We start from the raw sequence: 26776 nt of genomic DNA, 5'->3' as shown, positions 1-26776 counted from the left end.
TTGACTCTTAGAGCCAGCCAGCCTGAAGGGGTAACCATACCCACAAAAGGACCAATTACATTCAATACTCACATACAACAAGAGGGAAAACAGTATCCTCAAGAAGCATTCCTAGAACAAGGAAAACAGGCAGTCTGGAGGTCAGTACCACCAAGCCTATCTTCTTTATAAAGATGACACAAAAATTTCAAAGTCAGACAGTGCTACCTAATACACAGACAAAATGGGCAGAAAGAGAAATACGACCCAAATGAATCAACAAGAGATATCCCCAGAAAAAGAACTAAATGGAATGGAAGTAACCAAAATACCAGATGCAGAGTTTAAAATAATGATTTTTAGGATGCTCAAGGATCTTAGAGCAACAATAAATGGACATAATGAGCACTTAAATAAAAAGATAGCATCAAAAAGGACATTGAAATCATAAAAAAGAACCAGCCAGAAATGACAAATACAATATCTGAAATGAAAACTGCACTAGAAGGAATCAACAGCTGGCTGTGTGGAGCAGAGGATCGAATCAGCGATTTAAAGGACAAGATAAATGAAGTCATGGAAGCAGAGCAGCAGAAAGAAAAGAGACTCAAAAAGACTGAGGAAACTCGGAAACTCTAAGAGACCTCTGTGACAACATGAAGAGAAACAACATCTGCATCATAGCGGTTCTTGAAGAAGAAAACAAACAAGGGATAGAGAACCTGTTTGAAAAAATCATAGCTGAAAATTTCCCTAAATTGATGAAGAAAGAATTCACACAAGTTCAAGAAGCACAGAGAGTCCCACTAAAGAGGAACCCAAGGAGGCTTACACCAAGACACAGCATAATTAAAGTGCCAAAGTTAAGAGACAAAGAAAGAATGCTAAAAGCTGCAAGAGAAAGGCAGTTAGTTAATTAGAGAGGAGCCCTTATAAGGATGATACCTAACTTCTCAACAGAAACACTTGAGGCCAGATGAGATTGGCAAGAAATATTCAAAGTGATGAAAAACAAGAAGCTACAACCAAGATAACTTTATCCAACAAGGCTATCATTTAAAATTGAAGAAGAAATAAAAAGTTTCCCAAAGAAAAATTCAAGGAATTCATTACAACCAAACCAGTACTGCAAGAAATGTTAAGGGGCCTGCTATAAAAAGAGCAAAGGAAAAAAAAAAAAAGAAATTGAGAAAAAGAGGAATGTAGATTTAAAGAATAAAATGGCAATAAATAAGTACATATCAATAATAACCTTAAATGTAAATGGATTAAATGCTCCACCCAAAAAAACATAGGGTAGCTGAATGGATAAGAAAACAGGACCAGTACATATGCTGTCTACAAGAGATCCACCTCAGAAAGAAGATACACACTGACTGAAAGTGAAGGGATGGAAAAGTATTCCATGCAAATGGAAATGAAAAAAAAGCTGGGGTAGCAATACTTATATCTGACAATATAGCCTTTAAAACGAAGGCTATAGTAAAGGATAAAGAAGGCCACTATATAATGATAAACAGAACAATCTAACAGGAGGATATAAACACTGTAAATATTTATGCACCTAATATAGGAGCACCTAAATATATAGAGTGGATTTTGATGGACATAAAGGGCAAGATCGACAGCAATACTATAATAGTAGGAGATTTTAATACCCCACTAACATCAATGGATAGACTCTCCAGATAGAAAATTAACAAAAAAAACAGCGGTCTTAAATGACACGCTAGATCTGCAATCGGAACCATTCTAGCACCTGAGACAGAGGCCATGGAGTCACCTCAGTGCCCAGGCTGACTTTGCTCCAATGGACTCTTGGCTGTGGGAGGGGAAGAGAGAGATAAAGGAGAAGAGAAAGGGCGGAGAAGCAGATGAGCACTGCTCCTGTGTGCCCTGGCTGGGAATCAAACCCAGGACTTCCACACACCAGGCTGATGCTCTACCACTGAGCAACCCAGCCAGGACCCAGAACTGTTTTTGTTTGTTTGTTTTAAATCTGATAATCACATACACTACCAAATAATATGTAATATTTTACAACCTAGCTATGTGTTTTTCCCCTAAAAAGAACAGTTTGTGACATGGTCAGAAAATCATTAGCATTCACTACAAGTACTCCCTCACAGCTAAGTTTTGCACCTCACCCCAATTCCCATCTACATAAATAAAAATGTTGAATGTTTGTTTGTTCAAAATTTTAAATCTCCAAAAGTTCTTCACTGATTGCTTTGAACGAACAACGTTGCGTTCGAATACGTGCTTTTTTTTATATACCTACTATTATACAGATATAGATGTCACACCTGTGACAGGTAAAAACATGCTTTTTCTTGAAAAACAATGCCATCTGTTAGACGTAAAAGCAACACATGCTAAACTAAATATTTTACGATTCCATTTCAATGTTTCCAATTTACAATCCATTGACGTGCAGCCAGACTTGAGGATGCATGGTTTCGAGCATGGGTTACCACGTTCTGTAGCTTCAGATCTGCTTTGTTCTCAACAGAATGAATGCGACAGGCTAAGAGTGGCTGAAAGACGTCAACGAGAAACAGCAGATCAGCGTCAAACACGACTCTGTGCTCAGCAATCACACGATTACAATCCGATAGGTTGTACCGATTGCATTCCAGTACAACCTAGCTGATGATTATATTGATAGTTTGAGCTGGCATGTTCTCATTGGCACTATGACTGAAGTGTGTCCTTATTGCAAGGCTCTGATATTTAACAGAGAAACAAAAGGAATGTGTTGCGCCACCGGAAAACTTAAACTGCCTCAACTTGGAGAACCACCAGAGCCATTAAAAACCTTGCTTGCCGATATACCGCCGAATCAAAGCATTTTCTATCGAACATCAGGAAATAGAACTCATGCTTCCAAATGACGTCGTTCGGGACAGAAATCATAACAGCTCAATTCATGCCAACTTTCAAAGTGAAAGAACAAATTTATTATAAAGCCAGCTCCCTGCTTTTGTTCCCAGATAGTCAACATAAATTCCTACGAAAGTATCTCATCAGTGATGGCAATGATGAATTGAATGCACGCTGTGGAATTTCTACCGGCATATAAAGGTCCATCGTTTCCCAACTGCAAGAGCTTCTTCACGAAAAAAACAATCTAGTGCATTTGTTCAAACCAGCAATTGACATGATGCCATCTGACACACACAAGATTGTTATTCATGCTGACAAAACGGCTGCTGGAGAACATGTGCGAAGATTCAATGCTCCAACTATAGACAAAGTGGCAATTGTTATAGTCGGAGATCAATTCCAACCTAGAAATATTGTTCTTCATTGGAGAAACAATCAATTGACAAAACTTGCAGAAACTCATCGATGCTATGCCCTGCAATATCCAATCATTTCTTGGGATGGTGCTGATGTATATCACTTCAACATTAAGATGATAAATCCAGTCAGTGGTGAAGAAACAAATACGAAATGCAGCACAATGAACTATTATTCATACCGATTAATGATTTGAAAGAATGAAGACAATCACATTTTGAAATGCCGTCAACTGTTTCACCAATACATCGTAGATATGTATGCAAAAATCAAAACAGAACATTTGATATTCACCCGTTTGAATCAGACCAAGCTTCGCTCTGAAGAATACGTTCATTTGCGAGATGCAGCTGTAAATGACGGTAATACAAGGAAGACTAATGATTTTGCCATCTTCATATACAGGCAGTTCATGTCATATGCATGAGTATGCTCAAGATGCAGTTGCATATGTTCGTCACTACGAGCATCAAGACCTATTCATTACATTCACATGCAATCCAGCTTGGGACGATATACAACAGCTCTTACTTCCTGGCCAATCACCAGTGGATAGGCATGACATCACAGCACGTGTTTTCAGACAGAAGCTAAAATCGCTGATGGATTTCATTGTAAAACATAAGAGTGTTTTGGTCTGTGCGCTGTAAAAAATTAATGGGCAACATTGTAGAAGCAACAATCTTGACAGGACCTTTCAAAGGTGAAGATGTCCTCATTCCTTGCATTCCTATGATTCCAACGGATATGCCATTTCAATTTAAGAGACTGCAATTCCCAATTCGATTGGCATTTGCAATCACCATCAACAAACATCAGGGTCAATCTTTATAACTGTGCGCTTTAGATCTACACACGGATTGCTTCTCACATGGACAAATTATATGTTGTGTGTTCTAGACTCAGCAAACCAGACAATATCTATATCTGCACAATGAAACAACAAAAAATATTGTATACCCGCAAGCATTGTGAAATTAAACATTAGAAACGTGCACTTTCTCTTTTCTTTCTTTTCCATTTAACCAGACTGAGCCACAGCAATGCGTGTCCAGGTAGAGCTAATTCCTTTATAAAATAGTACAGTGGTTGGCAAACTCATTTGTCAACAGAGCCAAATATCAACAGTACAACAATTGAAATTTCTTTTGAGAGCCAAATTTTTTAAACTTAAACTATATAGGTAGGTACATTCCTTATCAAGGTAGTGCCCACACATGGTATTTTGTGGAAGAACCACAATCAAGGGGCCAAAGAGCCGCATGCGGCTCGCGAGCTGCGGTTTGCTGACCACCGCACTAGATCAACTGGATTTAATTGATATCTTCAGAACCTTTCACCCCAAAGTAGCAGAATATACATTCTTTTCAAGTGCTCATTCATGGTACATTCTCTAGGATAGACCACATATTAGAACACAAAACAAGTCTCAATAAATTTAAGACGATTAAAAGCATATCAAGCATCTTCTCTGATCACAACGGCATGAAACTAGAAATCAACTACAATAGAAAAATTGAAAAACATTGAAACAGAGGCTAAATAGGATGTTATTAAATAATGAATGGGTTAACAATGAGATCAAGGAAGAAATCAAAAATTTCCTTGAAGTAAATGAAAATGAACATTCAACTACTCAAAATTTATTGGATATAGCAAAAGCAGTCCTGAGAGGGAAGTTCAGAGCATTACAGGCTTACCTTAAGAAGCAAGAAAAAGCTCAAATAAACAACTTAACCCTGCATCTAAAAGAACTAGAAAAAGAACAACAAATAAAGCATAGAGGAAGTATAGGAAGGAAATAATAAAGATCAGAGGAGAAATAGATGACATAGAGGCTAAAAAGCAATACAAAAGATCAATGAAACCAAGAGCTGATTCTTTGAAAAGGTAAACAAGATTGACGAATCTTTTACCAGACTCATCAAGAAAAAAAGAGAGAGGAATCAAATAAATAAAATTAGAAATGAAAGAGGACAAGTAACAACTGACACCGCAGAAATACTACAAAGGATTCTAAGAGAATACTACGAAGATCTGTATGCCAAAATATTGGACAACCGAGGCGAAATGGATAAATTTCTAGATATATACAATCATTCAAATCTCAATCTGGAAGAATCAGAAAATCTAAACAGACTGATTACAACAAATGAAATTGAAACAGTTATCAAAAAAAATTCCAGCAAACAAAAGTCCTGGACCAGATGGTTTCACAGGCCAATTTAACCAAATATTCAAAGCACTAACACCTATCCTTCTCAAGCTATTTCAAAAAATTCAAGAGGAGGGAAGACTTCCAAGCTCCTTTTATGAAGCAAGCATTATCCTCATTCCTAAACCAGGCAAAGACATTACAAAGAAAGAAAACTATAGGCCAATATCCCTGATGAATTTAGACGCTGAAATTTTCAACAAACTATTAGCAAACCGGATCCAGCAATACATGAAAAAAGTCATACATCATGATCAAGTGAGATTTATATTGGGGAGGCAAGGCTGGTACAATATTTGCCAATCATGTGATTCATCACATAAACAAAAGTAAGGAGAAAAATCACATGATAATATCAACAGATGCAGAAAAAGCATTTGATAAATCCAGCACTCATTTTTGATCAAAACTCTCAGCAAAGTGGGAGTACAGGGAACATACCTCAACATGATAAAGGCCATCTATGACAAACCCACAGCCAACATCATACTCAATGGGCAAAAATGAAAAGAAATCTCCTTTTAAGATTAGGAACAGGGCAGGGGTGCCCACTTTCATTACTCTTATTCAGTACAGTTCTGGAAGTCCTAACCATAGCAATCAGACAAGATGATGAAATAACAGGCATTCAAATTGGAAAAGAAGAAGTAAAACTATTGTTATTTGCTGATGACATGATATTGTACATAGAAAACCCTAAATTCTCAGTCAAAAAACTACTAGACCTGATAAATGATTTTGGCAAGGTGGCAGGATATAAAATTAATATTCAGAAATCGATAGCATTTTTATATACCAACAATAAACTGTCTGAAAAAGAAATTAAGGAAACAATCCCCTTCACTATTGCAACAAAAAAAAATAAAGTACCTAGGAGTAAATTTAACCATGGAGATAAAAGACTTGTACTCAGAAAATTATAAAACATTGAAAAAAGAAATCAAGAAAGATACAAACAAGTGGAAACATATACCGTGTGCATGGATAGGAACAATAAACATCATTAAAATGTCTTTATTACCCAAAGCAATCAATAAATTCAATGCAATTCCTGTTAAAACACCAATGGCATGCTTCGAAGATATAGAACAAATATTCCAAAAATTAATATGGAACCAAAAAGAACATGAATAGCCTCAGCAATCTTTAAAAGGAAGAATAAAGGGGGAGGTATTACACTTTCTGATATCAAGTTATACTACAAGGTCATTGTATTCAAAACAGCTTGGTACTGGCATAAGAACAGGCATATAGACAATGGAATAGAACCCAGAACCCAGAAATAAACTCATGCCTTTATGGTCAATTGATATTTGACAAAAGGAGGTAAGAGCATACAGTGGAGTAAAGATAGTCTCTTTAATAAATGGTGTTGGGAAAATTGGACAGGTACATGCAAAAAAGTGAAACTAGTCAAACAACTTACACCATTCACAAAAATAAACTCAAGTGGATAAAAGACTTAAATGTAAGTCGTGAAACCATAAACATCTTGGAAGAAAACATAGGCAGTAAAGTTTCCAATATGTTTCGTAGCATTATTTTTGCAGATTTATCTCCATGGGTAAGTGAAATAAAAGGACAGGATAAACAAATGGAACTATATCAAACTGAAAAGCTTTTGCCAGCAAAAGACACCACGAACAAAATAAAATGACAACCCACACAATGGGAGAACATATTTGCCAATACATCTGATAAGGGGTTAATAACCAAAATTTATAAAGAACTTCTAAAACTCAACACCAGGAAGGGAAATGATCCAATTAAAAAATGGGCAAAAGAATTGAATAGACACTTCTCCAAAGAGGACATACAGATGGCCAACAGACATATGAAAAAATGTTCAAAGGCACTAATCATCAGAGAAATAGAAATTAAAACCACAATGATATACCAACTCACACCCATCAGAATGGCGCTCATTAACAAAACAACACATAATAAGTGCTGGCAAGGCTGTGGAGAAAAGGGAACCCTACTGCACTGCTGGTGAGAATTCAGAGTTGTGCAGCGACTGTGGGAAAGAGTATGGAGTTTCTTCAAAAAATTAAAAACTGCCTTTTGATCCAACTATCCCACTTTTAGGAATATATCCTAAGAATACCAAACACCGATTCAAAAGAAAATATGCACCTCCATGTTTATTGCAGCATTGTTTATAATGGCCAAGACCTGGAAACAGCCCAAGTGTCTGTCAGTGGATGAGTGGATTAAAAAGTTATGGTGCGTGTACACAATGAAATACTATGCAGCTGTGAAATAGAGGAAACCTTACCTTTTGCGACAGCATGGATGGACCTGGAGATTATTATGCTAAGTGAAATAAGCCAAACAGAGAAAGACAAATATCTTATGATCTCACTTATATGTGGGATCTAATGAACAAAGTAAACTGAGGAACAGAATAGAGGCAGAGGAGGGGTCACAGGGACCAGAGAGACAGCTGTCAGAGGGAAGGGGGATAAAGGGAATGGGATCAGAAAAGGTAACAGGATTAGTGAAATTATATATATATACACATAACACAGAGATACAGATAACAGGACAGTAAATCCCAGAGGGAAGGTGGGAGGGAGTTAGGGGGAGGGGAGCAAAGGAGGTATATATAAATAGGGACATGGGGCTTGGGGGTGAGGGTGTTATATTCAGTGGGACACTTGAATCCATGTAAACACAATAAATTAAAATTAATACAAATTAAAAATAAATTAATTTAAAAAACTCTTAAAAAAAAAAAAAAAGAAGAAATACTTCCTGCTCATATAGACAAGGAAAACATGAATTCTATTGGTGGTTGTCATGAGCTCATCATGTGTTCTGCATTTCCTTTTAAACTGCCATAATTCCATGATTGAAAAACAAATCCAGAAACAGGGGCACTGTGGATCCTGAGTCTCAAAAGCCATATAATAGACAACACTGAATGAAGCCTGCTGAAGTTAAAGAGCAATCAAATGAAAAGCTGTTGCTTTTAGGAAGTACACCAGGAATCTAAGCACGTTTCTGCACTCTAGGTCGTGTGGTGATGCTACTGCTCCCTCTGCATGCTGTAGATAAGAGAGTCATTCTGCATGTAGTAAAGTAATGTCCGCACAGTCCAAGAATCTCTCTCCAGGACTGTTTCCTCGTTATAAATTTGAACGTGAATACTATGATTTTTCTCCACATTCTTTTATGTTGCTTGAATATTTTCTTTGAATTGTATAAACATTTGTAAATTAGATTTTCTTCTATAATAAAATAACACTTGTACAAGTTTTAAAAAGTCTATATACAAAATTTATTAAACGGAAAACAAAGAAACATACTTGTGGTAAATACTCATTAAAAAGATTAAAAAAAAAAAATTTAGGCCCTGGCCGGTTGGCTCAGCAGTAGAGCATCGGCCTGGCGTGCGGGGGGCCCAGGTTCGATTCCCAGCCAGGGCACATAGGAGAAGTGCCCATTTGCTTCTCCACCCCCCCCTCCTTCCTCTCTGTCTCTCTCTTCCCCTCCCGCAGCCAGGGCTCCATTGGCGCAAAGATGGCCCAGGCGCTGGGGATGGCTCCTTGGCCTCTGCCCCAGGCGCTAGAGTGGCTCTGGTCGCGGCAGAGCATCGCCCCTGGTGGGCGTGCTGGGTGGATTCCGGTCGGGCGCATGCGGGAGTCTGTCTGACTGTCTCTCCCCGTTTCCAGCTTCAGAAAAATACAAAAAAAAAAAATTAAAATAGCAGTTGCATCAGGGTTGGGGAAAGACAGGAACATGGGGTACAGGGGCACTCACGGTAACTCTTTAACTGTGTTGGTATTGACCTAGTTGTTAAGTCACATGGTTAGTTTCCAAATGTTTGTTTTTATTAACTTCCATTTGTTACATATAAACAGCAATGTTAAAATTACAGAACTTTAAATAATTTAAAGAATGCAGAGAAGGCAAAGAAGATCCTGGGAAGTGCAGATCGGTGACTCATCAGGTGTGATGGGAAGGGGTCTGTCTGCAGCATGGCAGGGCAGCAGGTAAGACATAGCTTTCATGTGTACTTAACCTGCCAAGGAAGCAACACACCTTCCTCTGAGCAGTGCATGAGGATCAAAGGATAGGTGAAGATGTAGATTAAAAGAAAACTGAGGGACTTGATTAGTGAATTAGACAGAAAGGTAACTGGGAATAAAGGAGACAGGCACAGGACTGATTATCTGAGAAGCACTGTGAAGTTTAGAGCACTGTGCAGGCTGGGGAACAGTGCACCAGTGAGGTAGAAGACTTCACTCTGTTCCAGGTCTGCCCCCCCCCCCCCCGCAAGCTACTTCTCCCTTTGTTCTGTCAACCAATCCTCCCACTCAAGAATGCATGCAACTGCTGTTTAAACTGCAAAACATAACACAGATGGTTCAAAAATGGTACCATCTTGCCTTAAAAGGGAAGATACACAGCAAATAAAATGATTAATTTCAACAAACAGTTCCCACACTTTATTTAATATAAAGTTGTGTGGCACTTAATGTAATGTGCTATTATATAATTCTTTAATCTGAGCATTACAATAACTCTGTGTAAGTAGGGAAGTACTATTTCATCTTACCCATGAGGAAACTGAGCCTCAGAAGTATTAAAAGTCTACAGCCCTATTTTTTATGACAATGTTATTACCAGGTGTACATAGGCATAATTAATTATCAATATGTATAGAGCTTAATGGTTAAACATAGTCTTAGTTTAAAAGAATTGTTAATCACTTACTCTGTACGAGGAACTGTACTGGGCTCTGGGGATATAAAGATGAGTAAGAAACGATTCCTTCTTTCAAGGAACTCATAGTCTAGTGAGGAGATAAACCTGTAAACAAATAAAGAGCTTTCAGTGTGACAGTTACTGAAACAGATGAACATAAAGTGACACATGGGGACACCCCAAAGGAAGCAGCTAATCCAACCTTCAGGAATGAGAAGTTTCACAGAGAAAACCTTTGAATGAACTACATCGGGAATTACTGAGTATGGAGCAATCAGAGAACTCTGGAATAGCAGACAATGGGATGGCAGGACAGGGTGAAGTGACAAGGCTGATGGCACCCGGATAATCCAAATTGTATAGGATCCCACAAAATAGTTTATGTAGCACTCAAAGTATACCAACTATGGTAATTTACAGTTTATCCTGAAGGTAACAGATAGACAACTGACGAAGTTCAATAACAGCAGCATTTTAGAAAAATAACTTTGGCAGCAGTGGGGTTGGATTTCAAATGAATTTATCTGAACCAGAGCACTGATAGTAGTGTGAAAAAACCCCCGAGGATTTGTGCAAGATCTCTCACTAGTGCTTGTCACAGAATAATTAAAAGCCTTGCTGAATTTAACCTTATGTCTCCTTACATTATCGTGGCTTATCACACCCTTACAACCCCTACCCACTAATTTCCTGCAACTTACTTCCCCACTGTTCCTCCACCTAATTCCTAATCACCCTTCAAGACTCAGTGCGTCACCTTTCCAGTTCTGCATTTGTTAGCTGCTGATTCATAGCACCGAAACCTTATTTCTCTATCTCCCTATTAAACTGTAAATTTCTGTATTATGATGCATCTTTAATAATTTTTATTTTTCAATTAGTTAACATAAAATATTATACCAGTTTTAGGTGTACAACATAGTGATTACATATTTATATAACTTACAAAGTGATCACCTGGTAAGTCTAGTACCCATCTGGCACCACACACAGTTATTAGTTTATTGACTTTATTCCCTATGCTATACTTTACAACCCTGTGACTCTTCCGTAACTACCAATTTGTACTTCTTAATCCCTTCACCTTTTACACCAAGTCTCCCAAACCCTCTCTCATCTGGCAACCATCCAAATGGTATCTACCTACAAATTTGTTTCTGCTTTGTTTTTTCATTTATTTTGTTTTTTAGATTCCACATATCAGTGAAATCAGATGGCTGTTGTCTTTCTCTGTCTGACCCATTTCACTTAGCATAACACCCTAGGTACATCCCTGTCGTTGCAAATTGCAAGTTTTCATTCTTTTTTTATGGCTGAGTCATATTCCATTATTGTGTGTGTGTGTGTGTGTATATCACCTCTTCGATTCTCTATCTTGGCTACTGTAAAAAACAAACAAACACAGGGATATATTTATCTTTTTGAATTATAATGTTTTGGGTTTCTTCAGATAAGTTACCCAGACGTGGAATATCTGGATCCTTTTTGGTCCCTTGTTATAGCCTTTGTTATAAAGTCTATTTTGTCTGATATAAGTATTGCTACACCTTCTATTTTTCTAAATTTCCATTTGCATGAAATATCTTTTTTCATCCCTTTACTTTCAGTCTGTATATGTCTTTTGATAAAAAGTGGGTCTCTTGTAGACAGCATATGTAAGGGTCTTTCTTATTTTCTTATCCATTCAACTACCATATATCTTTTGACTGGAACTTTCAATCTATTTACTATTCTAAATGCTGGTAGGTATATATATTTGTTATTTTATTATTCATGTTGATTGTATTTTTCTTCTTGTTAAAGAAGACCCTTTAACTTTTCTTGTAATACTGGTTTGATAGTGAAGTGAAGAGCTCCTATAGGTTTTTCTTGTCTGGGAAGTTTTTTATCTCGCCTTTGATTCTATAGGATAGTCTTGCTGGACATAGTAGTATTGGTTGTAGGCCATTGCTTTTCATCCCTTTGAATATCTTGTGCCAATCCTTTCTGGCCTGCAAAGTTTCTGTTGAGAAATCAGTTGACAGTCTATGAGAGCTCCCTTATGGTAATTACTTCTAAGATTCTTTTTTTTTTTGTCTCTAACCTTTGGGGATTATAGCATAATGCTCTCCAAGTCCATTCATGCTGTTGCAAAGGTAAGATTTCCTTCTTTTTTATGGCTGCATAGTACTCCATTGTATAAATGTACCATAGCTTTTTTATCCACTCATCTACTAATGGGCACTTGGGCTGCTTCCAGATCTTGCTATTGTAAATAGCAATGCAATAAATGTAGGGGTACATATAGTCTTTTGAATTAGTGTTTTGAGATTCTTAGTACATATTCTCAGAAGTGGGGTTCTAGCTCAAAAGGCATTTCCATTTTTAATTTTTTGACCTAACTCCATACTGTTTTCCATAATGGCTATACCAATCTGCATTCTCACCAAAAGTGCATAAAGCTTCCTTTTCCACACCTTTGCTAGCACTTGTTGATTTGACAGACATATGACAGGTGTGAGGTGCTATCTTATTGTGGTTTAATTTGCATTTCTCTGATGTCAATGACATTGATTATCTTTTCATACGTCTATTGGCCATTTGTGTATTCCCTTTAGAACGTGTCTGGTCAAGTCCTATGCCCATTTTTTAATTAAATTGTTTGTTTTTTGGTACTGAGTTTTATAAGTTCTTTATAAATTTTGGATACTAATCCCTTAGCAGACGTATCAGTAAATACCATACATTCTACCATACAGGGATTGTCTTTTCATTTTGTTGATAATTTCCTTTGTTGTCCAAAAACTTTTTATTTTGATGTAGTCTCATTTGTTTATCATAATTATGATGTGTTTTTGTGTGGGCCTCTTTAGGTTCACCTTGTTTGGGACTTTCTGCACTTTCTGGACTTGTATGTCTTCTTTCTTTGCCAGGTTAGGTATGTTTTCAATCATATTTTTTCAACCAGGTTCTCAATCCCTTGCTCTCTCTCTCTTCTAGTATTCCTATGATATGTTGGTACACTTGATATTGTCCCAGAGGCCGCTTAAACTATCCTCAGTTTGTTAGATTTTTTTTTTAATCGAGAGACAGACAGGGACAGACAGGAAGGAAGAGAGATGAGAAGCATCAACTCAGAGTTGCGACACTTTAGTCATTCATCAATTGCTTTCTCATATGTGCCTTGACCAAGGAGGCTCCAGCTGAACCCGTGACTCCTTGCTCAAGCCAGCAACCTTTGGGCTCAAGCCAGAGACCATGGTGTCATGTCTATGATCTCACACTCAAGACAGCAACCCCGTGCTAAAGCTGATGCACCCTTGCTCAAGCTGGATGAGCCTGTGTTCAAGCCAGCAACCTCAGGGTTTCAAACCTGGGTCGGTCCTTAGTGTCCCAGGTCGACACTCTATCCACTGCACCACCACCTGGTAAGGCTGATTCTTTTTTCTTTTCAATGCTCTGCTTGGGCACTAACTGTTATCTTGTCCTCTAAATCACTGGTTCGATCCTCTACTTCACCTAATATACTCTTTATTCCCTTTAGTATATTCTTCATTTCAGTTATTATATCCTTCATCTCTGTCTGATTGTTTTATGTTTCCTCTCTCTTTGTTGAAGTTGTTACTGAGATCATTGAGCATCCTCATAACAAGTGTTTTTGACTAATAGATTGCTTGTCTCAATTTTTAGTTCTCGTTTTTTTATTTTGGTGTTCTTTCATTTGGGACATGTTTGTCTCCTCATTTTGGCTGCCTTCCTGTTTGTTTCTATGTATTAGGAAGATCTGTTACATCTCCCAGTCTTGGCAGAGTGGCCTTACATAGGTATCTTGTGGGACCCAGTGGTGCAGTCTCCCTGGTTACCTGAGCTGGGTGCTCCAGGTGTCCCTTGTGTGGGTTGTGTGTACCCCCCTGTTGTAGCTGAGCCTTGATTACTGTTGGTACCTCAGTGAAATGGACTGACCTTCAGGCTGACCTGCTCTGAGGGATGGCTGTGAGTACAGCAGAGGAGCCAATGCTAGGGCGCAGATTCGCTTTATTGGGGCTCTGGTGCATCTGAGTCTATCTCTGGGTGTACAACCCATCTTTATAATTCCATCCCCTATCCCAATTTTCAGTCTTTACTAACTATTCAGTAAATACGTATTAAATGAAGATTCACAATTAATAAGACAATAAATCCTGTGAAATTAGGGTAGTTCCATTTTTTAAAATGTACCTACATAGCATAGAACTAAAACTTTAATAAAATTAAAATATGATAAAACCGCGTACAGGTGGGACTATGAACCACCTCACCCACCTCTAACCTGCTAATACTGAGCTCAAGTCCCATCTGACTAGCCAGTGATTTCATCTCTACAACTCAAAATAAATGCTCAATTAAAAAAGTCCAATAAAAAAGTAAAAGATGTTACCTAAAATGCTCATTGACTTATTAAATATTCAAATGGCCTAAAGTATATAAATAAGAAATCAGCTCACTATATTTGAATATTCTCTAGCCCTAATATTCAAAAATACTCAAAATTCATATACTATTCCCAAAATTTTATCAATGAGACTTTTCTACAAGTCTGGGGGTACAACGGCTGCTAAGAACACAGTAAAAGTTTTCCCATGGAAACACTAGAAATGGTGGTGAGCTATTAAGACCAAGCCACAGAAGCCTCGTGAACACAGACAGCTGAACCACTTGAATGGTACAAGGAAGCCTATTGCTCCAGAGACATTTCAGGACTGCTACAAATACTTACTTGTGTGCATAGGTATTGCTCCCACAAAATCAAAGCAAAAATCAAACAAATTCCTGAACTGAGAAAAAGCACTTTACATGGTGCCTTGTACATAGTGAAGACTCAATAAATTATTTCTATCTTAATCCAGAATCCTTGATTTCAAACTTTTGCATTCATCAAAATAACTTTATCTTCCTCACTGTGTACTAACCATGAATTCTGAAAGTGCAGGACAAATCCTCGCCACAATCCCCACGTGCCTCCCTCACAGCCTGGTGCCCAGGAGTTTCTGAGTTATCTGCTAAAAAAGGACCTCAGGGCCAACTGAGTCTCCAAACAAGCAGGCTTAAAACCAAAGAGCCTTATTCAGTTTCAGGTGCTTTGTTAAATGAACTACCACACCTCTCAAATTGATAATTTTGTTCAAAATGAAAAAACAAAGTACAAAAATTCATGCAGAAAATACTCCTCCAAGAGCTACCAACTTAGACAACTGTCCTAGACAAAAGCAGCCTGGTTAAGTGGCTGGTGAGATAAGGCCTCTGAATTTTCTAGCCTGGGTATCTTATTAAGAACTAGGGCAGACACATTACACTTTCTAGCTGAGTGTCACTTGACTAAAATCACTGCATATTTCATGAAAACATGAAACAGCAGCAATTATCCATAATCACACCGACCTAACTCACAACTGTTTGCATTTTTATACCATTTTCTTCCAGTACACATTTTTATAAAGCTGCAATCCTAGTATACAAACAATTTTATTTCCTAGTCCTTACCCTGCACCCTGCATTTAAAATAAGAACTGCCCATTACAAACCTGATTGATCCCCTGGCCAACATCAGAACAATTTAGGCTTTACAACTGTAGAACACAGGTTTGGCAACAATATTCTAGAAGGCCACAAGATGGTGATGTTGCGCAATAAAAAAAAAATGCACCTTTAACAATAATATAATTAAATACATCATACTAACTTTCAAAAAACCCAGAACAGATTGCCTTCATTCTAAGTAAGGGTTGTCAAAAATGTTTGTACTTTACTAGAAACCATTAGTGAGGAGGAAAATACTTTCATCAAATTTAGCAGTAACTATTATAATTTTAAAGTTAAACAGTGATGGTCCCTAAAAACAAAACAAAAACACAGGGCTTTGGCACCATTGTCTTTTTATCACATTGATCTTTCCTTCTCTCCCTGCTCTGTCCCCCTTCCTATTCAGGTCATAATAGAAACTTGTCATGCACAATAGAAACGTCATAATTACTGTTAATTTAGGGAGATGATTCCTATTTGTTTCAAAAGGATACAAAATTAATTTACCTCAACAAAGGAGAAGAATGCCAAGATCATATCAGCAATGAGAATCAGATAATTCCTTTCTAATTTGCTATAATTTCCTCAATTTCTTATAATATGCAACCTTATGTTTACAATGGCAAAATATCAAAACTTTTCAAATATTTCTGCATTTGGTAAAATTTCCCCACACCTTAATGATTACCAGTAAACACAGGTTTGCCACTCCTGTGCTGCATATTAATTATGAAATAAGATTCAAACAACACTGAGCATCTTAAAACTTAAATTCCAAACTTATAGAATCAATTTTATAGGAAGAGCTATGTAAATACCCCTAGCAAAAGAATAGACAACAGAGCATGTCTGAGACCACCTGCACTTTACATGGGTGTCTAAGTGATGCAGAAACATAGCGGGTTTTAAACCTGCAATCTGACCCAGGTCTCTGACTCTCAAAAGACAGGGGCTGGTAAAACTAGGTTTACAGTGTGCGTATGCAAAACACAGAGTTTAACTTTGTATTACTGTATTTTCCGTACAAACAACTGTAAACCTACTTTTGCCTGACCTTGTCATAAGAATAACAGTGACCATATTATTGGGCTCCTATCATTTGTCAATCACCTTACAAAAAAACTATCTTTAATGTTAACAATTACCCTTCAGAGTCTTTCTTGTTTATACTAACAAATGACGAAAGTTATGTTTCAGGAATTGAAAGTGCCTAGGGCCACAAAACTAGTGAGTCAGGATTTTGAACTCAGAATTCCTGGGCTCAGAGCCAGTGCTCTTTTCACTGCATCTGCACTGCAACAACAGAACGGAAAACAAGAAATGGTGAGCTAAACCCATGCCTTAAAAATAAGCGGTTTGCCACATCAATCAGATGTTACTATTCTCTTATTTTTTTTCTCTTAAAGATTCACAGTCGGGTGATTTTGTGGGGCTTTTAAGCTAGTCATTGAAAATGCTATTTCTTAAGGTTGAGAGAAAAAGAACAAGTAATCTTACAAAAGATAATGTGTAAAAATGTAAGCACATAAACGGAGGTAAGCTGTAGGCACTGTTTAGCAATCCTTTCCATGTGTTCTGGGAAAAACATGCGGGGCTACACAACACTCTTACTTCGCAAAGATCAAGCTTCACATAATTATTACAATCTCATATTTTAAAACGACACAAATATTTCCATAAATAATTGGTCATCTGTATCAAAGTTTGGTATTTCAATAACATAATACTTTGCTTACCAGACTTTTTTCCTTCGAATCCAAAATGTTTTAATGTTTTGGTATTCTTCAAATACCCAGTATTTGCTACCTGCTCTCATGAAGCAGCAGAAAGCAGAGAGCTGTGACACCCAGGGCTAAGGCTGAGAGGTGAGACACCATTTCAGAGACACAAGCGTCTGTGTCAGGCTTGCTGGCGAAGCTCGCTGTCCTCTGCACTGCACTGGTCACGAGGGTAGCACGACATTCACCCCGAAACACTTCCTGGGTGTTTCCAAATACATTAAAGATTCTAATTTGCCAGTACTTAAGTAGTCATGGAGATTCACTAACTCTTCAATTCCAAAGTACCAATTTCAAGTTTGAGAGAGCATGTTGGGGTAATGTGATTGATAAGAGAGGACCTAGGTCCAAGTGTCAACTCTATTGTCTGCACTCTGCTTTTAATCTGTAAAGAGAGGGTCCTATGATGAGGGACTAGCATTGTTCTAGCATCTGGACCAGTGCCATTTCCTCCATGCTCCAGCACACTGCCACCCTAGCCACATCTTCAGTGCCTGCAGCAGGGCCAGCCACTGCTGACCCCCCAATGCCACAACACAGAGAGCAACAGGCATGACCACTCTGCAAACACATCTGCAGCAGCATCAGATCAAAAGTAAAACAAAAAAGAAGTACAGCGAGGATACCTGAGATGAATACAATACTGCTAGTTTCTGTTATAAATATAAAATTTCAAGATATTTTAAGCTACTCAAGTAATAGACACATAGTGTTGACTATTTACAAATACTCTTCCTAAGAATTGCAAAGCATGCTGCTAAGTATAACCTTTCATCAAATATCCTCAATCTTGGAGGCAAACTGACAATTCAAAACACAAAACTTCCCAAAATGAGATAATCACTTAAACAGCTAAAATTTTACTCCTAGAATAATGCATTTTTTCTCATTTAAAATATAGTAGAAATACAGAAACACAATCCTTTATCCTTTATCCACAAATCCGAAACCCAAAAAGCTATAAAAACTTCAAGTTCCTTTGTAACTCATTTGATGGCAAAATCTGACCAGACAAGTAGCTATTTTATGTCCCTACTTATCTATACTTAAACACTAACCAAAGGAAGTACAGGATGCTACTGAGACCGCATTGGGGTTTTATGTAACATAGTATATTTCTAAAATTAAGAAATAACAATTCTGAAACAATTCTGACATCACTGACAAGCTATCCTAGAGCTAGTATTTACTGAACACTAAGTGCCAGGTTTAAGCCACACACAGATCTAGGAATTCAGTAGTAGTATTATTACTTCCACTTTACATATGACTCCTGTTTACACGTGCTGAAACTCGGGCTTTTTCTAAAGTGAACCTGACCAAGCTCACTTGGCCAATAAATGAATGCCAGAACTCGTCGAAGTTTGTCTTACTTTAAGGCCTAAACCCCTTTAATAGCAAACACTTTAAAGAAAAATCACAAAATTTTAAAAAGTTCTAATTACCAAAAATTTTACCCTAGGAAAATGAAATTCTTGAGAACAATGTTTACTTTCCACTCTGGGTATTCATATCTAAAGAGCAACACCATATTTCACAGCTCAGAGGACAAGAGATGGGTTTACTCTTTTTCTCCCCAAACTACCGTCCTCAGAGTCAGTGAAAACACACAAGACAACAGGCTCCTCAAACAAATGCCAACTAATCCTTTTCACTCAAATTTAGACAGAATCAGGTGTTTGGCATGTTTGTTTTTGGTTTTTTATAAAAAAATGTACTCAGATGATAAAAATATGGTTGATATAAACCTAGGTTAAGTTCTTCCAGTAACAGGCCCAGTTGCAAGATCAGCCATTCCAATGACAGCTATGGTCAAAGGACTGAAGAGGGTTTAAGTGACACAGACTGTGTAAGCAAGACTGAGAGAAAAGTTTCAAATTTTGAGGTTTTTCTATTAATTAATTTAAATTTAAACTGTTTCTTCACAAGTTCAATGCCCCCTGCCGAGCAATGGCTTTCCCCCACAACAGACAGATAGAGCATGGCATCCTACCTCCTTCTACTCTGAAGATCAAATTCTAAATTAGACACACTTCATTCAGAATCTCTATTTCTGAGTAGCTTCTCCTGGCAAAGCGAAAGTAGGTTATCCGATAACTAGTCACCATATCTAATTTAACTGTATCCACAGGCATTTCTAAAAAATAAATGTCTTCATTCAGAAGAGTCTCTTCTTTTGTAGAGTATGGGGAAATTGTCTGGACAAGGGAGCTTAAGTGCTACCTCCTGCAGGACCCCTTCCCCTCTCCATACTGAAACTACCCTGTAGTAGTAGTACAGGCTCTGCAGTTTCTTCGGGTATGCCCTGGGCAATTACCTTAAGCCTCTTTAAATATCTGAAAGGTTCAGATGTTAAGCTCTCATGTATTTACATTTATACACATGTGCTTCATGAGCTGTGGCTTCAAAAGTGGTTTCAGGGAGCACCAAAACCCCAATTAAAGATTCGGTTTCTACCAGACCTTTTCAAACTAACGTGTATCTCAGTTGTTAAACATAAAATTCTTGGGCCCTACTATTAAGGACCATACCATAGATCTTGAAGAGTACTCAACAATTCACATATTTAACAAACATGACTGTGACGATGGTGTTAACAGTATCTCCTTCCCAGACTGTACAGCCAGAACCAAACAGGCTCAGCCACGTTGGGTCAGTCTCTTAGATTCATTTTAGCAACTTATTTTGTAAGAGGTGAGATTTAATATGCAGCTCTGCTCATGCCAAAACATCTGTCCTTAAGTTACGTGTGGCTCCCAAAAAAGTGAACTTACTTATATTTTAAACTTATTAATAATAAGGAATTATAAGTATAAAAATGGTTTAAGGGGTGCTTACATCACAGGGATCACAATTTTGCTTTACAAACATTATTGTGATTAATCCTTATAAATTCCAGCAAGAAAATATTCTTTATATTTTAAAGAAGCAAAAATGAACCAACACTGCTATTAGGCAGTATTGACAGACATTAATAGTAGAGTCATTCGTTTACTTATTTTAAAGTAAAGTATATCCTTATTTATACAGAGTAAGTTTATTTAATGAACCCTCCCACCCACCCTAACCAAGCACAAACAAAGAGCAGGACACCATGGTACGAGGGGGCGCAAGTCAGGACTCGGCAGTTTGCTCCTACCCAGCCACTTTAATCATAATTACAGGCCCAGCCTGACCAGGTGGTGGCGCAGTGGATAGAGCGTCGGACTGGGATGCGGAAGGACCCAGGTTCGAGACCCCGAGGTCGCCAGCTTGGGCGCTGGCTCATCTGGCTTGAGCAAAGAGTTCACCAGCTTGGACCCAAGGTCGCTGGCCCCAGCAGGGGGTTACTCGGTCTGCTGAAGGCCCATGGTCAAGGCACATGTGAGAAAGCAATCAATGAACAACTAAGAAGTCACAACACGCAACGAGAAACTGATGATTGATGCTTCTCATCTCTCTCCGTTCCTGTCTGTCTGTCCCTGTCTATCCCTCTCTCTGACTCACTCTCTGTCTCTGTAAAATAAATAAATAAATAAAACTTATTTTTAAAAAAAAATAATAATTACAGGCCCACGAAACAGCTATCAAAAGACCTTGTTTTCCTTAGTTAAGCAAAAAGCGATTACACCTACAATTCTGTCATTGCTGGTTCATTTCTTAACTACCCAAGTAATTTAAAGCAGGGAGGAGAGCCATCAAGAAACACCTCCACGTAATTCTATCTGTCCCCTCCTCAGCCCTTGCCCTCCCCATTTATACGATCATGTTTCTCAGTCCAGTCCAGCACCAAACTTCTCCCCACAGCCAGGGCTCTAGCTTCAGAAATTTGCAGAGATTTGCACTGGGATACAGGAGCCCATTTTTTGAGTGTACATGAAATGCTTCAAAACTGCTCCAAAGAGACACCTAAATTCTTCAAATGAGGTGTTGATTCATTATTCCACGCAGAAGCTATAAATGTAATAACAAAACACTTATTTCATTCATCCAGTTAGCTATAACATGACTTAGATAATCTAAACTTAAAAAATAAATAAGCTACAACTGAGACCAAAAGAAAATGATAGTGACATAAAGACAAGTGATGAGATAAAGTGAGAAAAACTCAACTGGTAGTCTGGAAGTCTACCTGGTTCTGGATGAGATGAGCATTACCTTATTTATTCCTTTTGTTTCCCTCAGGAAGGCCCAGATTCCAAGCACAAAGAGTACTAGGCAGCTTAAGTTTCAGCTCTTAAGAATTTTCCAGAAGCCCCATTAACGTAATAATTGTAATAATATGTGTCTGTGTAATCCTGAGATTCACGCTCCTGTCTGGTCCCTTCCCTTAAATCTGGGCTGACCTGTGACTCGCTGTAAGGGACAGAATACGGCAGAGATGATGCTATGCTAGTTCCACTCCTATGGCTTAAGGAGACATGGCTGCTTCTGTTCCTGCACTCCTGTGAGCCCTAAACAACCATGTGAGGCCAGCAATCCTTCTGGAAAGACCATCTGAGGAGCAGGGGGCCCTTGAAACAAGACTACATGTACGAAAGAAAGATAGAGATGGAGAAAGAGAAAGACAGAGACCAACCAGATAAAAGTGGCCATTTGAGTAACCATGAGCAAGCCAGTAGAGCCGCTCACATGAACTGAGCCCAACCCAGCCCAACCCAGCCCAGCCGCCTGGGACAGCAAAACTGTGCGAGAGAAGGAAAAAAAGAGGGCTGTGTTATGTCACTTAGTTTTAGGGTTGTTTGTTATACAGCAGTAAATAACCAAAACAAGCCCACTTGATTCCTTGTGTTTTTGCATAATTTGCTCAAAACCCAGAAAAAAGGAGTGCAGTTACAGGCATACCAAGCTTTATCACACTTCACAGGTATTGTGTTTTTTATAAATTGAAGACTCTCCAGCAAAAAGATGACTTGCTTTGCTATAGTGTCTGGAACCAAACCCACAGCATCTATGACATGTGTCTTTAATTATGATTCCAAATAGTCACACAATCCCAGAAGGTAAGTCTATGCCCTTATACCCTTCTTTACAGTGACTCTACTAAACAACTTCCAGGAGGACAGGCTTCCTGTGTCACCTTAGCACTTGACCCTAGCACCTCGCGTGTCTGCATAAAGTAAAGCAGGCACCCCAGTATGTACTGGGAACAAGTAATAGGTTTTAGGAATGTTGAGACTAATGCTGGTTTTCCTTATAAATTAGGAACTATCTGACATGGTTTTACAAAATTTATTTCCCCAAAGTTGTTGAAACACAAACTTGAAATGTCTACTAACAGCTTTTTAATGGTAAATCCTTTTTTTAATGAAAAGGCTTTTTATGTAATGATAAAAATCATGAAATATCATAATACAGACTTTTGGAAATCAGATCCTGGTTTATTTGCTCCAAAAATACAAATATTTATAGACCAGACTTTTATAAAAGCACAAGCTTTATCTGCAAAAGCAATTGAATTAAAATCCACAAGTTTTCAAAAGGAAACTACCATATTTCCCCATGTATAAGATGCACCTTAATTTTGGGGCCCCAAATTTTTTTTAAAAATGCATTACATAAAGTTACTGAACTCAAGTTTTATGCATCATAAAACTGATACAATCCTCATCACTGTCAAAACTCCCACCCATTAGCTTGTCCTCATCTGTGTCTGATGACAAATCACTGTCTTCATATATTGCCTCGTCCTCAGTTCCATCTATGGCATTAGAAATGCCACCCTTCTACAACCACTGTATAAGACACACCCAGTTTTTAGACCTAAACTTTTCAAACAAAATGTGCATCTTATACATGGGGATATATGGTAATACCTATATCTCACCAATGTATTTTTTCAAATGAGAAATCAACTTTTGCTTTTTCCTTGACAGGAATATAACTATTTTCCAATAAATTCTTATAAATTTCAAAATTACCTTCAAAAGCCACTGCAATGAGGTTACCATTTTAACACAAAGGAGGAAACAGACATGTTCAACTCTAACAGTACTTAACTGTAACAGACTTCAAACAGGTAACTTCAGACTCCTAACCCGTAGCTTTAGGTTATATTTACAGTCGAAGAGTCAGTGGAAAAGGAAAGAATACTGACCCAGGAACAAAAATATAGGTTATAGCTCCAGTTCTATTTTAGCCACTGACTAGCCACATACCCTGGACATTTAACTTATTTGAGCTTCAGTGTCCTCATCCAAAAAGCAATGACTATCTCCTGACACACATTGCTCAGCTGCCATGAGAACCAAACGATAAGGTATATACCACATTATGAAAAAATGTAAAATGTTATACTAATATCACTCTTCTTCATGCCAGCAGAGTAGAAAATCATCCATGGAGTGCTTTTATCAGATACTTTTCCTCTCCTAAGTGTTAGCAACTAGTTAGTTCAAAATATTTATCACCTAGATAGGCCAATTTACTGATTTTTCCACTGCTTGTTATAACAACATATTTTTACAGAAAGAGTAACAAAGACCCCAGTCTTTCTAATAATTATGGAATCAAAGTTTCTACAGCTATAAAAGTTACTAGGTAATAACGTTCTCTGGTTCCCTACCAGGAAGATAATCCTATAGGTGCAGAAAAGTCAACTGTTTACTAATCAAATTATACTATAACCATACTAGAGAGAGTTAGCTACTTAATCTAATGAGAAAATTCACTGACTAGATCCCAGCACTTCATTTATGAATGGAGAACAGGAGTATTCTTATGGAGAGCATACATAAATAGAGAAAATAAAGTTCCTAAAGTCTTATTTCACTTATTTCCCTCCCCACCAGCCTGAGGTACATGGGAAATAAATGAGTGGCCTGATACCACTGCTTACTCTCCATACACCCAAATCATCCCTCAGCCTCACCAGAGCTCTGACGCATGGAGACCAGAAGGGTCCACACTGACAAGTCCAATGAAAACCTAAGAGCCAAGACTCACGAATTGTTAACAATTAAAAGGATCTTCCAGGATCATCTCGTCCTCACTGAAGAGGTCACATAAAGGTAGTAACTATATCTAATGATGGTAAATCAGTTGCATACACATCCTCATAAAAAAGGAAAATCAACTCCCGATTCCACTTTACCCACTTGCTAATTGAAATGCTTAGGACAAATCATGCCACCTTTGGGCTAGTTTGTTCTGTACTATAGTAGCAAATAACATAAGTTAGTCAAAGAAGTCATTGTAAAACACAACACAAGTATAAGGAGTTAGTGTTCCTAGGTGTATATACAATGTGTCTCTATAGTAGGGGTTCTTAGCAGTAAAGGGAAGAATTTGAAGGTTCTTTTGTATTCAAAGCCCCCAGTAATTGTGAGAGCTGCTTCTAGGCCAGCCCACTGGACCACTGGCTCCATGGATAAGTTTCTGGTGGGTCCACAGACACTCTAAAATTATAACCAGAAAACACAGGTGCACAGATACATTTCCCAGCCCAAATTTCCTTAATTTCAATAAGGATTACTAATCCCCAAAAGATCGAGAATTTCTGCTGCAAAATAACACATATGCTGAAGACGAAGCTTCCACAGATGTACTCAAAACGATACCACTATTCTCCTAAATAATCTGATCAGAACCCTACTTATTTTTACTCTCTTAATTTTCTCTCAGCAATTGTCTAATCTACTTCCTTCTTTCCATTCCTATAATTATAGCCACAGCTCAACCCCTCACTACCTATGACCACAGCAATCACAGGTTTTTCTGCTTCCAAGTTCTACTTCAATCCATACTGCTTGGCTGCCAGATTAAGCCTCTGAAAACAGCTCTAATCAGTTACATTCCAACTCAAAGTCATCTGTAAAACCCCCTCTGTCTACCAAATCCAATCATAAACTTTTCCAATTTTACTTCAAGCTTTATCACCTTTACTACTGGCACAAATAATTTATGTTCCAAACATAATTGGGTCTCCCCAAATGTATGAACTCTGTGCTCTTAGGCCCTTCTCTCTGCTTGGAATATCTTTCCCAGCCTGTCAAGATTCTTAATCATCCTCAAAACAAAGATTTCAGAAGCCAGAAAAACGCCACTTTCCCAAAGGAGATGTGAGCTCTGCCCCCTCTAAATTTAAATGCTGCAGGTACCTTATGTATTAAAAAACAAATGAGGCACATGTGTACAGTCCTACCAGCTTAACTAGTCCATGAAAACAAAAACCGTCCTCATCCTCATCTTTACATCCCCCAATACCCCATACGGTCATGCAGTAGATGCTTAATAACTGTGCAAAGTCATAAAAGAAATTATAGACTTTGTGGGGTGAACTCACTTTTTGAAAGCAGAGACTATCTGTGACATCCTCTATCATGCCAGGCTTCTAAAATACAGTCCTTACTTTCTGCTTTCAACACTCAGGAAGAACTGTTTGAAATGTCAATAGGCCAACACTGAAAGAACTATTCTACATACTCCACACTTCAAGAATAGCACCCAACACTTAGCCACTGAGTTTTCAATCTGGATATTAACTATTTGTGAAAAATGATCTTTTCCAGGAGTAGCTAATTTACTGTTTCACGGCTAAAAACAAATCACATATATAAAAGAACGCCTTTCTTTTTTTTAAAGGTGCCTTCTGCTTGCATAATACACAAAAACTCAGTGTGGCAGATAGGTGGATTTCTACATAAGAATGAACTCTCTCATACAACTGCTCACCAGGTGTTTCAGGTGAAAGCATCAAAGAGGAGAGAAACTTTAGACATCATTCTCTTCCACCACTATTACCAAGAGTATGTCAAAGCACAAATTCAAATCTTTTTTGCACATTAATCTGCACAAAAAGATACAAAACTTATCCAACAGAAAAAGAAAGCCATGTCAAGCCCCTAAAAGAGTAAAATGTAAACATAACAGACTGTGGTCTTGTCTGGTCACAAAGGTGTCCTGTCATCAGGAGCCAAAGCAGGTCCACCCCCAGCCGACAGGGTCAAGGAAGGAGCGGGCACAGACTGATCCCTCAAAGGCGGTGAAGCGATGGGGCTAACCACAAAACTGACGTACTGTAAAGGGCGGCAGAAGGTCCGAGCCAGAGACGAGGACGAGCAAAAACTGCAAGGTCACTGGGACCTGGCGGGTTACCGGGTGGAGGTAGGGTGCGCTGGGGCTGCAGTCGGTGGCTTGGGGAGACAGCGGCAGCGCCCGGGGTCCGGGACGCGCCGCGGGGCGTCGGGCGCGGGCAGGAAGTGTACCGTGCCTCCGGGCGGCTGGGGGACAAGGTGAGCAGCTGGACTGCCGCGCTGCGCAGTCACCGGCA

At 38.3% G+C, this 26776-nt stretch overlaps 1 protein-coding gene and 2 long non-coding RNA genes across 9 annotated transcripts in view; 2 read left to right on the top strand and 1 right to left on the bottom strand.

Annotated features, from left to right (window-relative positions):
• The window catches only part of WWP1 (WW domain containing E3 ubiquitin protein ligase 1), a 111119-nt gene that overhangs the window by 83879 nt on the left and 464 nt on the right, over window positions 1-26776 (bottom strand). For 4 of the 7 annotated variants that reach the window (XM_066266451.1, XM_066266446.1, XM_066266453.1 and 1 more), the window contains exon 2: window positions 10220-10315. The gene's annotated coding sequence lies outside the window, so the exon portion shown is untranslated. Of the gene's footprint in view, window positions 1-10219; window positions 10316-17484; window positions 17619-26523; window positions 26727-26776 lie in introns of those variants that run through there. The other 3 variants (XM_066266448.1, XM_066266447.1, XM_066266450.1) reach the window with 2 other exon arrangements.
• LOC136329825 (uncharacterized) overlaps window positions 9405-26776 on the top strand; it is a 118282-nt gene continuing 100910 nt past the window's right edge. Inside the window, exon 1 of the long non-coding RNA XR_010730250.1 lies at window positions 9405-9495. This is a non-coding gene — a long non-coding RNA (uncharacterized lncRNA). The remainder of the gene's footprint in view (window positions 9496-26776) is intronic.
• Window positions 23390-26533, top strand: LOC136329826 (uncharacterized). Its single transcript, XR_010730251.1, has 3 exons — window positions 23390-23524; window positions 24297-24515; window positions 26402-26533. It is a non-coding gene; the product is annotated as an uncharacterized lncRNA (long non-coding RNA).

This window comes from Saccopteryx bilineata, chromosome 3, assembly GCF_036850765.1.
Source record: "Saccopteryx bilineata isolate mSacBil1 chromosome 3, mSacBil1_pri_phased_curated, whole genome shotgun sequence".
Classification (NCBI taxonomy): domain Eukaryota; kingdom Metazoa; phylum Chordata; class Mammalia; order Chiroptera; family Emballonuridae; genus Saccopteryx; species Saccopteryx bilineata.
The sequence above is the reverse complement of the archived record's forward strand: the minus strand, read 5'-3'. Positions and strand labels throughout refer to the sequence as shown.